We start from the raw sequence: 12,723 nt of genomic DNA on the forward strand, positions 1-12,723 counted from the left end.
ATAACGTGGCCAATGCTGGCCTCCAAGTTATCAATTATTGTTGTTTCATTAGTATAAACCTGTTTGTTACTGTTAATATCATTTTTTTGAATCAACTTGAAGCCAAAGTTTATGGATAGACCGATAAACTTATTTGTATTTTGTGGATATTTTTAGAAGCAAAAGGGAGCCTGTAAATTTCCGTCCAAACTTTAGAAGCAATAAAATATTCTGATATTTATTCATTTCAATATTAGGTCTGAATATTACTAATTTGTCATTAACAAAACAAAGTTCTAAGTTCAACTGTGTGTCGGTTAATATCTGAATAAGTTAAGCTCCTGTTATACATATAATATCGAAACTGTGTTTTGTAATCGAATGACTATAAATATATATGAACTCATGGACTCTCAGTCTACGAAATAACTTTTTTTATTTTACTTGTCAACTCCAATCAGTTTCAAAGTTTATCGAGAAGATCTTGATAGAAAATGAAAGTGATATCGAGATCACAATACAGATTGTTAGTGCGATAAGGGCATTGTTATGACAAAATTGACAAATGATCCTTAAATGGACGTTAATAAATGGTATCTAATGGTTAAAAATACTAGCTTACATAAGAGTGTGTAAGTAGTTATTATTGGCTACTATTTTATTTTGAAATTGGAGGAAATATGTCGTATAAAAAATAAAAGTACATTAAATGGTTAGTTTTGAAAACATTGGACCTTTTTATTGATAAATCTTTCCCAATATTTGTCCTCATTGCAAATTACAAACCCTTCCATTATAATTGAGGCATTTTTTACAAAAACCACCATAGTTCAGTTTTGACTCTTTTGGGAAAATGGCAAAACTTTATGTCACTCAACGTTTTGCTTAATTTGGGTTTGTTTTTATGATGTAAGACATATTTTATTTTATAATTAGCGAATATCGGCTGAAAATTTATTAAAAACTTTGGTAATATTTTAAATAACAACGTAGTTTTTCCTTTTTTTATGGACCATGATTGTTTTAACGCGAATTTCTATGGAACTGAGGATTTCAACATGTAAAAGGTTAAAAGAAATATTTATTTTCTAACAATGTTAAGTTGTAATAGCTACAAAGAAAATCGGCATCATTGTTTAATCTCCTGCGCCACTGCTATTGTCTTCGTTGTCTATTTCAACTTCAGGTCCATTACTAGGGCTGGTGCTGAGCTGAGCAAGGTTTGATTGCAGATTGAGATAATAGTGGATATTCTCGGGAACTTTTAGGCATTTATCAAGATTTCGTAGAAAACCTAGCTTCTGGAGTTTGATTTGAATCTCATCTTGATACAGATTCATTAATGTTAGTTCGGTACCAAGCTTTTTCCAGTTTCGCAGATGTACTGTTTCCCAGGCACCTGTGTACGATAGCTTAGTGATAGTTGGGCACTCTGAAATGTTCTCTAATAGGAAAATAATATTTAATTGTTTTTAAAATTTTAAAAATATGAACTAAGGTGTTTTAAGGGAATCTAAGGGCATCTAACCTACAAATAATTTTTGTGTTGTCCTTGGCATCAAAAACTAAGTCTTTGTTGCTTATATCTGCCCTGTTAAAATAATGCAACAACAAAGAAGTAACATCATTCTGGGCTTTCTTGCCTTCAATTTCATCGTAAACGAATATATTTGCATGATTTTTTCTAAATCATGTACTCCAAAAACATAGTACCAGAGCTGGCTGGAAAAAAAAAACCACCAGTTTAAATGTGGGGCAATGGCAAATTTAGCATATAATCAAACGATCAACATATAATAAGGCCTTGCTTTGCTTTAAGTTTACATAGCCTTTTAACACGTTCTTCTTAGTCAGTGCATGAATTTAGTTTTGATATAAATCTATCACAAATGGTACATGTTGTCAGTTCTTGGCAGTCCACACTTAATATTTAATGATGTTGTGAAAACCGATCAATATGCTTTGTAGGATACATTAATATGAAACTTCTCTTAAATAATTGTATAAACTGCTTCAACAGAAAGTGTTTCTGGAAGGTATAATCTGATTGGATTCTTTTGTCTTGAATAATGTGATTGCCGAGCTTCGAATGGCTGGATATGGGTTTTTATCAAATTCTCCACTGGCTCCGGTTATTTGTTGTACCTGTTTCTATGCCTTTCTCTTCTATCGTGTGATGAAACAAAATATTATTTTGTAGTCTTTGTACTCTCCCTCTAGTAACACCAAATATGCCTAAAAACGGCTTAAAACATACTGGATATTATTTGCCTTCCACTTTTATCTTGTAAGAAAAAACTGCACTGTTACTACACGATTTAATTTTGTCATTTCCTTCTTACGCATTTGGTTCATCATCACTTGTATTACTTACTTTTCTGGAGGTACGGCGAAGCGGAGCACTTATGGATATTAAGCCAACTAAATAAGAATCTTGTTCATCTTTTGACGCCATGTTATTAAACAGAGTAATATTTTGAAAGCACTTTAAATGCGAACACCTGAAACAAATACTACTTAGTAATAACATGAATACCTAGAAATATATTCAGTTTTTGACATACATACAATTAGAAACTCTAGTTTTCCCACATGATTTATATGTGCCACATGACGTACTTTAATTTCTTTTATAACTGTTTCTTTCTTTACACATTTTTTTTCTTTTTATGCGAATTTCTAACATTATTTTTATCACAAATATCGTGCAGGTATTCGGTTGGACTATGGCTGTTTTTATAGAAATACTTGATCTTTTTGGCGGCTGTAAATTCGGACTATGATTCTTTTGTAGAATTTAACTTTCCCGGCCAAACAGGTGGCCACTGATTTATAGGTGTCAATTTAATCCGCGAAATCCGAATTTTGGGACTATGTTGATTATTATTATTAATTAATTTTGACAATCTAATATCATATATTTCAGTAAACACAAAGAATATTTGCCTCCTCCAAGACACACTGTGACTCTAAAACCATTTCAATTTCGTAAGTGCTTTCAAACATTTTACCGAGGAAAATTAATTTATTATTGAAATAACACTCACGAAAATCAGTAATTGATATTTTGAGAAAGAATAATATGTATCTCAGTAAATGAGAACTTATAATTTCTAAGAAAAAACTGTTTTTAAAGAAGTAAATATTCACTTGCATGTTTTCATTTGTTATTAAAAATGTTAGATGTGTTTAGGAATAACCGTTACAGATTACCAAATACATTATTTCATAATTCTATGTGAATAAATTGCTTAATAATACAATAAGTTGTTGATGATAATTACAAATTTAAAACACTTTAACCCATTTTCTAGTATAGTACGGTCAATGTAGACATAAAAATAGTGGTCAAATAACATATATTTCCAGAAAGCCTTATATTGTTGGAGAGCTGGGGTTCACCATTACAAATGAAATTCTAGAAATCTTCATCGATCCTATGTGTGTTACAAAAGTTATTCGGAGTCAATGGTCAAAATTTCAGATTTTTTGAATTTTTTTCAAAAACAAAGAGTGTAATCAAAATTATAGATATTAAAATTTTCTACAAAAACGGTTCCCATTATTTTATTTTCTCGCGATTCTAAGAGTCATATCATACATAATATGCACATATAAGCCCAAAACAAGCCCAAAACAAGCAAAACAAGCCCAAAATGACGCAGATGACCTCATAATTTAAACAGCATTAGAAAAATTGTTATTGATTTGTTGGTACAACTTTCTGCAAGAACTACAATGAATAAAATTATTTATTTTCTGACTCCTAGAAGGGCTAAGTTTATCTGCTTATCCCAAATACCAAAACTATATTTCATTTTTACATGCGATAACCGGCTCTGACACTTCATTAGCAATGTACAGAAGGGGTCAAACATCGGTACTTAAATTATTCGAAAAAAAAGGGTTTGACTGACTGCGCTAAAGTATTTACAGAACTTCCCTGCAACCTGGTGAACCAGTTCTCCAGCCAAATGGCGGATGAAAGGAAATAATACAGCCGCAGCTGTACCCGCCCACCTCAAATTAAATTTAAAAAACACAAAATTCAAAAAAACCAAAAAAAAACAATAAAACCACCAAAATAAAAAAAATAGTGAAACCGAGAAGGACAGTTTTGGCTTACAAGCCTCAATTTCGATTTCATTCGGCCAGAATGTTCCTTTAGAAATAGTTAGACAAACACAACCTAACAAAACCACCACAAACCCAGCCTTGTAGAGGAGCTACTGCTATATCTGGGCCTACTCAAACAAACCACATTCCTTACAAAAATCCTCCTTATTCTATCAAACTTTAACCAACAAATCTCTCTCTCCTCAAATAATAATTAAGGAAGGAATTTGCTTTCTTCTTGAGGTTTATGGAGCTCATTTATGGTAAAAATTATATTTATAAATACCGATTCTTGATTTGTATAAAAAATACACAAAACAAGAAACAAGTACAACTATCATATCTTCCTCCAGCATCGACATCTGCTATTCAACACTTGTACTGAGTATACTGTAAAGTTCAAACATAACCAGGCAATCAACTGAAACCAGAAAAAAATTGATAGAAAATACTCTGAATCCGATCAAAACTTTACTCCTACCCGCTTCAGAGAAATTTCTCAACTTTATTTTTCCAATTGCAAAAAAGGTTACAATGCCCAATGTGACTGCAAAAAAGTCGGGATACTGTGTTCTCCAGCATGTATCGATTGGTCATTCTTGCTCAAATGTCCAGTTGAGTAGAATAGAGGAAGATTCTCGTGATGTTAATGAAGAAATCAATGACTCAGACACATTTGAACAATTTATGAACACTCAGCAAAGGAAGCGGAAAAACTGATTTAAATATCTAAAGAAATCAAATATTTAACTGAATATGGCATGGAAGTGGGGCATATTATGTAAATTTTGACTCTTACAATCGCGAAATCTTAGGAATGGTAACTATTAGAACAAAAATTATGGGGACCATCTACAACTTTGGTTTAAGGTTTTTTTGATAAAACTTACAGTCTTTGAGAAAAACCCAAAAAACTTCAAATGTTGACCTATGACCACAAATAACTTTTGTAGCACACATAGGATCGATGGGGATTTTTAGAACTTTTTTTTCTTATATGGTAAACCGCAGCTCCCCAATATTTATCTTTCCGGGAATTTTTGTTATTTTAAATGTCTATATTGACCGGACTTAGTATGTTGGAAATTATTCTGTAGATTTACCGTGATAATTCATTCATTATGCTGGTCGTTTATACCATTTATTTGTTAGCATTTTTTTCCACATAACCTCAAAAGGAATAATCTTTTGGAATTAAAACTTGCAACCCAGTTGGTAGAAATATATTTATCATAGACTTCCAAAGAACTTTTAAATTTTGATGATAGTATTATCCTAGATTCCACTCACTTCAACTTCTCAGTTTTGTGAATTCACTTTCACATTTGAATTAAATGTTAAATGTATATATCTTCACTTTCAATGCGTTTACGCGTTTATCATTAATTTTCTTTAAACATTTTCGTTCGCATGTTTTTCGTAATGTTTGTAACTAGAAATAACCAGTTGTTACCCATAGTTATGACAAAAAAATATAATTATGTTATAGGTAGAAAAAAGTACAAAATTTTTTTAACATTTTGTGGACTTGTATACATAAACATAGCTTACAAACTTTTTTCGATCACAAAATTCATATTTTCATATTTTTCAACATCGGGGCTCCATTTTCTGTGATTTTCAGTGTCATTTTATATGATCTAAACATTTCGGGTACAACCTTATGGTTTCCATTCGTACATATACCCATAAAAGTTTTAATCACTGAAACATTCTATACTTTGAAATAGATTTTATCTCCCTGAGCCCCCATACACTTGTTCTAGAGATTCTCTAAATTAAAGATTCCATTTTTGAGGTGAGAAATTGTTATATATCTTGTTGTATAACGTTATTCTATATAAAGTCTCATGAGATTACAGATAAAAATTTTCAAAATCCTACTGTTAAAGAACCTTGAGTGGACTAGAAATTTATTTCCAATTATATCCACTTTTCTTTGCTGTCCCTAAGAAATTATAGTCCATTCATACATATACACAATAAGTTTTGTTGTTCGATTGGAAAAACATCATTTCATACTTTGAAATATATCATGAAAATAATATCCCTGAGCTTCCATGAACTTGTTCTAGAGATATCCTAAATCAAAGATTCCATTTTTCAGGTGAGAAATTGTTGTAAAATATACAGGTGTTGTTGTATAACAAAGTAACCCGCGATTTTGATTGGAAGAACTTTATTCTATATAAAGCCTCTCGAGATTACAAATAAAAATTTTCAAAATCCTACTGTTAAAGAACCTTGAGTGGACTAGAAATTTATTTCCAATTATATACACTTTTTCCTTGCTTTCTATAATAAATAAGATATTTAAACAAATTTATGGGGCAAATATAAAATTTATATTTTGCATAAAACAATATAACTGCAACTTTTCATCAGGACAACTGAATCTTTCAAATATTTATTACATGTTATCACGTGATTTTCATACTAATTACAAAGTGTCCCAATTATTTTGATCCAAAGAACAAATTCAATCACACAATGAATTTAATCTACAGGATATTTTTTTTATTCACATTTATTGTAAATACCGATAAGTTGAAATTGAAAAAAATAAACGACTGATAGAAGCGACCTAAAGAAGAAGAAGAAGAGTCGACACACGTTTCACCGTAATCGTGCTGTTCTGACCTTCGTTCGTCCATATCTAATCAAGTGACCCTTGACAAGCCACACGTATTCTTTAGATTGCCATAATTCACCGAGTTGGCTATGTCACTTCGAACGTGACAATGAGAATCACGTGTGATTATACGCGTTAGGCTAGTTTTTCCGCGCTACATGACAGCATCGCCATTTTCAGCGGTCCATTTTGACGATAACACACCTTACGCCAAGTGCACAATCACTACACTGAGAAAAATGTTAATATGTATTAATAAATATATATATAAGGGAATGTATCACTTGTGGTTGAGCAGGGTAATACTTTCTATTCTATGTTGTTAGTTTTCATAGTTTACTTCTTTTGTCTCACGCGTCTAAGATCCTGATCTCCATCTTCTTCTATTTTTTAAATCACTCTATTTCATTGATGTTTTAGCGATTTTATCCGTCATAATTCCATTATTTTAACTAAAATTTTATATTCCTCTACAATTTCATAATTCATACACTCTCTGCTTTAATTTTTTCAATCTTGATTACGCAGAATATTGTTTATCTACCTTAGTCTCCTTCGTTATGATTAAGTTCTCTTTTTCTCCATTCCTCTTTGTTTCTAGCCATACATTTGTATTGGTCTTCCTATTGATATGTTGATATTGAGTAGGGTCTTTTCAATATTTTGATTTTTAACATTGTCTTGCTCGCATGATATTCTCTATTCATTGCTAATATTTCTCCTCCTATTTCTGATTTTTTTTTTCCATTGCAGTTAATCGATATTCCTGGATATTCGAAATTTTTGACTTCTACAAATACATAATCTCCTATTTATGTTGTTTCTATTCTATTATATTCTATATCTCATAGTTTTTGATATGTTTTGAGGTCAATTTCTTCCTCCTCCGTAGCCAGTTTATTTTGTAATTAGCACCATATTATTTGCGTAAGCCATACTTCAACCTCTCGTCTTTCTTAAATTCTCTAAGTCACATGTGTTTTAATATGCTCTAATTATAGATTAAATAATGTTGTAGATAACTAACCTCACTCTTTCATAACTTGTAAATGTCTCAGTTTCTTTTTCGCTGGAGAATACCAATGCTCTAGATTCATTCATAGTCATTACAATTAGTTCATTCAACTCAGCTTTTATTCCTTTCTATTCTCCCAATGCCTTAATCATATTTTTCTTATTCATTCAATTTCTATATTTACATAGATTTAACGTTTTCCGAAATATCTTCAATAACCACTAATTTTTACGTATCGCTCCAATTGCGGAATCTTTTTATTATAGTCGACAGTATTACATAAACTAGGAAAAAGGGTGAAATGAAAAAGTATTTCACTTAGACTAACATAGGTAATGTCATTCGATGACAAAACTTTGGATCTAGAAATGAATATATTTTCTCTGTTTATCTCTTAATCACAATTTATACGAAGAAACTGAGATTAATATAAGTTTTTCCATTCAACATTCAGTAGACATCATTCTACACCGATTTTACTAAATTTCTGTCCAATTCACTGAATATTTTTATCTTTTTTCTCTCTTCTTCGAATACTGAACACACGCAGACGCTCGCTCCATCTAAATGGATTCTCTTTGAATATTTTATAACTCTGAGTAGCTCTACAGAAGCCGGCATAAGTCAAACAACATATTGTTTATAAAGATAAAAAATGTAGCGTCAAAATGAATTAATTAAAAGGGATTCCAAAAAGGATGACTGTAAGTGTTCAACGGAGAGGTAGATCCAGCGAAAAATGTCAAGTTCTCCGCGAAGATTTCCAAACTCTTTTTCACGATCTTTCAGAAGGCGCCATAGAAAGAAATCACAGGGTGTTAGCTCACATGATCGTGCGGGACACTCAACAAATCCAAAAACGATCATTAAAATACGCCCACACTCATAATACATAGTGCGTTGAAACACTATCTTGTATGAAATGACGGATGTTCACGAGTGTTAAATTATTGTCTATTTATTCACATAAATCTTTGAGCATTTCCAAATAACTTTGGCCCGTCACGTGACGCTCAAAAAAGTATGGACTCACGAGACCTCTCGCATCGACACCTGCCTCTATCCGGGGTACCTCTCGTAAAATTCAAATCTGCAATCGAAATCATTCTCGAGAAGTGCGTGGAGGAATCGCCGACGGAAAACTCGATAATGCAAAGGTTGCAGCATTCGTCCTAAAGAACGCGGCACGTCGGTAACAGAACCTGTTTCAAACAATTTTTGGTACGAATTTCACACTGTTCAACGAGTTGGTAGTGGTGGAGATTGTTTTTGTAATTCGTTAAACATAGTTTTGTTATTCGCGTTCGTATGCAGACACGACTTAACGAACAGAAGTCTTCCTGAAGCACGAACATGCTTATTTTTCGACAACGTTGCCAGATATACGAACGTTACCAAACTTAGGACGATTTTCGAGTGTGTTTCCTGACTATGCCGACCTCTGAATTATGACCAAGTCTGAGTCTTTTTTTATTTCACTTCATTACAGACGATGTTAATATTAGTTATTCAGTTCAGTATTCCTTTCTGTTTGGATCTTGAATAATTTTATAATGGTTTCAATAACACTGTGGATATATCACTGATGTCGACTCCTACATTCAAAGGGGCATGAATAAGTGTTACTTCCACTCCTAGTAAAGATAGTTGATGGAAAAACTGTTTCTGATTTGTTGTTCTAAAAGATTGTTTGCATATATCTGTCAAATTAGTTTCGTAATTACAATCGATTTCACAGTTTGGTAATTAATTACTCATTATGCCAATTAGAACCAGATATATGGTATGGTATTGGGTGATTTCTATTCGAAGAAAAATTCTTCTTTATTTCTCAAGCAAAATATTAATCTACATATAGAAAAAAAAATCGCACCAAGTTTTAAATTTCGGTGAAGGCGCATATTTTTTATACATTGCGGAACTCGTTTTAACTTAAATTTTTTTCATAGCTAGCAATTAGCAAAGTAATCGAAGAATTTAAATAAATTATTTAAGTTTGTTGAGTGATAGTGATAAGTGAATTATGATCAGTTAGTTAAGTGTAGTGAATAGTATTCATCTAAGTTAATAACGAAGATACTGTGTTTATCAATCAACTCCATGAATAGAAATCATTAATTCACATTATTTCGAAATAATTTTAAACTGAACAAATAATATTTGATGATTCTATTGGTCACATTTTTTTCGGTGTATATCTTTATATTAGCAAAATGTTATTTTCTAAGGAGAATTTTAGCGGGAATTATCTGCAATACTCGATTGTCAGATTGCAGCGGTACACTACTACGTTCTTTTCCTAGAAATACGTTTTACCACTTGCAGTGTTACTTCGTAATTTACAAGCCGCCTTTATCAAAAAGCATGCGTGTTAAATAAAATATTGTAACAGAAAATAACTTGACCTTTTTATAAGCAATTTCACAATAAATAAAAATCAAAATTATGAAACAATGGATCATGTTCGTTTGGACTTTTTATTGAGTTATAAAAATTTATTACATAAAGTTTAATTTATAGTTAACTATAAATTATGAGTAAATTAACTTTTTTATATAATTAAATAAATTAATGGCAGCGATGGGCAACATGGGAGTGACTTAATGTTACACGCTTTTAAATGATTATACTTATAAAAAATTACCACATACTAGTCGTTGTAATACAAGTTGTAATACGAAGTATATATTGTTTTTAAAACAGTAACAAACTATATCATATCATTACAACACTCTTAAGGATGTCTCAATATGCTACAATAATAAATAAAAATTTATATTATATTTTATATTATAATATATTTTCACAATTTTATCTACTATCCAAAACTACTATCCAATTCTATCATTTATCATTCAAAACTTCTTATTTCCATGTCCAATTTTTATTATGTTTTCTCTTTGTCTCTTTTTTCTTTCTTTGCCCATTGTAATACTTGTTTTGATATTAGATCTCTATCGTAGAAACAGTAGAATGCCTTCCAAGCAAAAATATCATATGCAACCAATGTTTTTATCAGGCACTATATAAATATTGAAGGCTAAAGGAAAGGAGGAGATCCTCATGGACACCAGGTGACCTTATCAAGTACTGTCGGACTTTTACCGAATAAAATCACCCCTGGTGTTCCGCACATTGCAGTGGTATCCGATCTCGCATTGCTTCGTCATATCTAGTTTCTACTCTCTTTCTCTTTGGTTTTATTATAATACGTATCGCTTCATAAGTATATTTTCAGGACTCCCCTGATCCTAACAAGCATTTCATCATGTTGACAATATCGAAACTCCGTCCACATTTGAAGGTATACAAGTTTCTCACTTCTTTCCAGGAGCATTAGAAGATCGTGTACTCGGCAGTGGTTGTATTCAGGAGTGTCTGATCTCCGTCTGTTATAAAGGTACATGAGAAAGCATCAATAGCCTGTGAGATTGAAGACAGGTTTGATCTCTCTCCAGATAACTCCCCTATAATACTACAGAAAATCCCTTAGTTACATAATAGTGATACTAACTGGGATTAATTTCGAAAAGATGGAAACATTGAATCAAATATTCCACTCAAAATATGTCAAAACATTGAAGGAGATGTTAACAATATCACAAATGGTATTCCAAAAACAGTTTGATACAATACATCTAAAGGGACTAACAATAAATTTGAAAATGGAAACCCAATTATTGTTAAAGAAAAAAGTTGCGAGAACACCAAATTAAAATTGATAAAAGAAATTAATCAAGGCTGCAGCTGAAATGAGAAATTCATCACCAGTTATCAGAAACCAAAACTAACACCCACAGAAGTAACGTATTATTTCCTGTCTCCCGTAACACGAATAATGAAACGGTCTGTACAAAAAATATCTCCGGTAAGATATACCAGAAGAAATTGGACAAGAAGAACTACTGCAAAGGCAAACGTCTTCGCCAGATACTCAAGCAATGTCTTTAAACTTAACGAAATAAGTGCAATTGAAGAAAATGATGAAACTAGGAATTTCCTCGACATACCTTGCCACAGGCATCTCTCTTTAAAAAAAATTCAACACCAATGAGATTAACTTGGTAATTCGAAAAGAAATAAATTCAAAAATGACACCAGGGTACTAGCACTAGCAAGATACTGCAAAATGTAACCAAGAAGACAATGAATTTCCTTAACAGTAAAAAAAATCCTAATTTCCACACACCAATCCAGCTTTCACAGCAAACATTGTACGTTAGAATTAACGCATTGACTGGTCAAAACAAATAAAAGATACTGCAACACAAGTCTCATAGACAATAGTCAAGTGTTTGATAAAACGTGGCATAAAGGGCTAATTTTCAAATTAAAGCAAAACTTTTCTTAGAACTATTATCTAATAAGCAAATTGTGTCGTTTACAATTATATTCAATAGAAGAACTAGGAAATTCGTTGCCAACATGATTTCCTGTTACGAAAACCAACATCCAGCGTAGTTTTTGTATCACTTCAAATTACTTTCAGTTATTATGGAAAATATGCAGCATTACGCTCTCCTAGCACTTCTCATTGACGATGTTTTTGTAAACTACGTTAACAATAAATGCACTATGTAACCAGTTTGGTAAGATACCGCCCGACATTGCTACGTATTCAAAATTATCCGATCCGAAGCTATTTACTGGTCACTGCTTCGGAATTGCCAGCGTCAGTCTGCGTAAGCAAATGTTTTAATTGAAGTGCTAATATATGCAAAGAAGAGAATGTTAGAGTTGTTATTAAAACTTACTATGATTGCATCAAATTTGAAAAAACTCTATATTGCTGAATAGAGGAATCCCTTTCCAACAAAGTGCCACACGGCCCCCTCTCTTATTTTCTAGTTTTCGAAGGGGTGCTTATTATTCAAAAGGTGTGGAGGAGGATAATATTTTCATGCTGAAATGCGTCAATTTACGAATCGACAGGTTTTTTTCACATAGTATATAATAACACAAAAATTGAATTTATTTCATA

Source organism: Diorhabda sublineata, chromosome 9 (genome assembly GCF_026230105.1).
Source record: "Diorhabda sublineata isolate icDioSubl1.1 chromosome 9, icDioSubl1.1, whole genome shotgun sequence".
Taxonomy (NCBI): domain Eukaryota; kingdom Metazoa; phylum Arthropoda; class Insecta; order Coleoptera; family Chrysomelidae; genus Diorhabda; species Diorhabda sublineata.